Below are 3,791 nucleotides of genomic sequence, written 5' to 3' on the forward strand. Positions count from 1 at the left end.
CTCGTGTTTTTTTGCTTGCTTGCTCGTTTGTTCGTCCCTTCGCTTGCTTTTTTGCCTGACTGCTCCCGAGGAATATTTCCTCTTCTCCTCCACGACTGGAATGATCGAATATATGCAATTTGTGGTGCGTGCAGTCGAAGCTGTCAGACGGCGGGCTGATCCGAGGCTGCCCCCGCCTATCACGATGACGACAACAACAATAACACCGAAGACAACAACGACGACGATGATGATGATGATGACGACGGGGACGTCTCGATGATGCTATAGTTCTTGCAGATGCTGAATTTGTTGCTAACGAATTCCATATTGGCTCTCGCTTTGTTGTTGTCACTGCTAGCGCCGATGGAAGTGCCGATGCACAGAATTTCCATTAGTGACGAAAGGCCGACACGTCCACGACTGACTTCTGCACCGCGCGAAGCAAAAGCGGCCTATTCGAAAGTCGTGGAATGCCCCGATTTCCTCCGTGGAGCGTGCTCTTGTCACCTGCTCCGCTCTCCTCAAGTTCCCGCCACCTTTTCGGCGAGTCTTTCCAGCGTTCGGTCGACTGCCTCCTAGGCTCCGCTAGTCCTTGATTGACTCGTCCGCGGGAGTTTCTTGAGATAGAGAGACGGTGTAGCAGCTCGGAAATCGCGGCAGTGAGAACTACACGTGAACAAGTTGTCCGTTGAAGTACATCATATAGCCTGAATGAGAGGAACTGGGGCGACGACGACAGAAACTGCAAAGGCCAAACACGATCACCACTGCGGCAGCTCGACGACGAAATTATGTTGGCGACGACGACGACGACAAGCTCGACGATTCACTTCACTTGCAAATTGAGAACAACCTATCCACGGACGCACTGACCTTAGAGGCTTCCTCGTGGAAACATAGATGATTCGCGCACATAGCGATGGTTCGCGCGGCACTATAGACCTCCCGAACCCGAATTCGTTCGAAAGCTAGCCCACAAAGTCATCGCAGTACTTGTTCGAGGACACTGAAGTATCGAGCGAAGACCGTACCGAAGACCGTTCCGAGACCTGACTGCTGCTGCTGCTTCTTCTTCTGCCACAGCCCGCAGCAGAGCAGGAACGTACCAGTGGCAGCAGCAATGTCAAACACAACAAGGCGATGCCCACCGTCCGTTCAATTCGGGTATTCGATCTGCTCCACAGCTATCAGAGCGGGTTTCCAAGCGGAGCCTGGAACCGCGGCTCGATGTTTGGCGACTTCAATTCACCAGGCAGACGTTGGACTACCACGACGGCGGGGCTAGACATCGCCATTGCCCTGAATGAGCGAACGGGCCAACGAGTGGTGGGAAGGGAAGCCTTGAAACGGCAAGGGACTTTGTTGTGAGCGCGCGAGAGCCTGCGGCGAGAGGGCGGCTTACCAAACTACTCCCTCACTCATCGGATGGATAGCTAGCTGGCTAGCTAGCTAGCTAGCTGTCGTGCCACCCCTCAAGCGAGCTACTTCAGTTAGCTAGCGCATCAAGTCGGCCATCGTCGGGCGAGCGCGCGAACTCTCAGCTCCGAGCAATGTAGCTCGGACTGGCATATTGGAAAATTCATCGATTACACGATCGGACCACTCGAATAAGTGAACACCTCACCGGTGATTCAAACGGGGAAATTTTTATCACGAAGCCGGTCGGCCCGACGACGAGATCGCATGGAAGATTTCGTTCAGACTTCCGACTAAATTCCAAAGATCAGACCTCACGCACGTCGGGTGAGATTCCAAATTTCGCTCGACAGCCGCTTCGTGCGAGAACACCATTGCCCTGCTGGACATTTGGTATTCTCGAGGATAGCCGCATTTGGGTCGAGAGCTCGCAAATCAATACTATCCCTTTCAAGCGAAGGGATGAGCAAGATCCTCGTATAGAATCGTTCCCGGTGTCGAAATGGCGACACCACGTCTATCAATCTTAATGAGCGCGGCTGCGCGACGTACCGAACCTTACGATGACAGCTTCGATCTGAAGAGGAGATCTCTGATTCGCTCGAGTGCTTACTTAGATGAATAACGGGGGAAAGTCTCGTCGGATCAGCATTCCCAGGGTATGAGCATCCCCGTGCTTCAGCGACCAGGGAAATCTCTGGATATCCCTATGCGAAGAGTCTGAATTACGGTATCGAGCGATCTCCCGAGCCTACTTAGTGTTCAGTAGCGTGTACTTTATGTCGTCCCGAGCCAACGTAAAATGCACGGAGGGACCGCACTCGGGAGGAGCACAGAGGAAGGGCCTACGTGGAAGAATTCTGATTCTTCCAATGAATCTTCGCTGCTGCCTCCGTACGTAATATGTACGCGTAATCCGCGTCGATCTCGGAGATACGCCGAAATCCCACGAGATCGGGTACTTTATGTGAACGTTGAACAGGCGATCAGAGAAGGAAGTTGCAATCTGCATCGCCGGACAGTATCTTCCCTCCTCCGAGAACATCCTTGTGGTCTCTCACGCATCGGCCTTCGCCCCACGCAGATCTTCACCTTCATTCGCTCATTAGGTATATCGATCGTAAATTAGAAATGTTCTAAGAAGACTCAGAAATTAATTTCACGAAGTCCCGCCCTCATTGGAAAATGCATGTCGTGCTCTCATTGGAAAATGCATGTCGTGCTCTAGGCACGTATGATTCCGGGAACGGAAGCAGGGAAATTTCAAATCTCAGTCACTGACAGCCTAATGCTGAGAACACGAGCTTCGTGGTGGGAAAAATATGCGCCATATGGACTACGCGCGAGCAGCCAACTGCTCTGTAAAAATGACAGTTCCAGATGTGCTCAGCTCCAGACACAGTGGCACACATACGACGCGCTCTCGCAGTCGGCGCACTCACATCTAACTACGATGATTAGTCAGCTGGCGCTTAATGTGTGAGACAGGCCGAACGGATATTTAGTAGGTACTTCCCGATCGCTCCAGATTTAGGAAAACAAGTCTCTCCGAATGCCGGGCCGGCGATAGCGAACTCGAGCATTTAGCTGAAGTGTCACACCGAAATGAGCCGGCGGCGAAGCGACGACCTCTGAGCGATCGAGTGGTCACACCTGTGGGAGGATCTCGGGTCCTTCTCTCTTGGGCGCCGGCGGGCGAATCTCCGGACCGATAATGACTCCGAAGCGTTCGGCTAAATACCCCGACGAAAATTGTAGGCAATTCTAGAGACTTGAATGAGCGAACCCATCGAGCTGATGCGTGCCTGAGTTGCCTACTCTGAACTTCGTGCGTCAGCCTCCGGGCTCCCATTCTAATTTCGAGCGAAACTGGCATCGGCTCGTGAATGCGCTATCGTTCGCCCACGAGTTGGTAGATCAGAAATACCAAAGGTTCGAGAGACGGCAACACAGGGACACGAAGAAGACGGTGCCGGGTATCCGGGAAGAATCCTCGACATCTGATGCATTCTCGGAATCTGATCCTCGTTCAATGCTTACAAAATTCAGGATGTAGTTCGGCAGTTCCCTGCAGAGTCCTTGGCTCCGACGGCGGCGCGCGGTCCGTCCGGAAGACGCCGGCCGTAAGACTCAATTTAGCGAAAGCAGAACAAATTGGAATTGATGGCACCTCGAGAATTCATTTCCCATTTTTCCGTCATCGAAAACTCGCTGAGAAAGCCGCCTTCAGTTCGTGGAATCAATCTGACAACACGAGGCTTGTTTCCCGCCGCCGAATAGCTCCGGAGCATCGAGCGAAGAATGAGAAGCGACCCTGCCGAAACCTGGCGTACAACATACGACGGTGGAGTTTTTCATCCCAGACGTACGATATCCGGAACTCGTGGTGATTC

This window comes from Galendromus occidentalis, unplaced genomic scaffold (assembly GCF_000255335.2).
Source record: "Galendromus occidentalis unplaced genomic scaffold, Mocc_1.1 scf7180000077428, whole genome shotgun sequence".
NCBI classification, from domain to species: domain Eukaryota; kingdom Metazoa; phylum Arthropoda; class Arachnida; order Mesostigmata; family Phytoseiidae; genus Galendromus; species Galendromus occidentalis.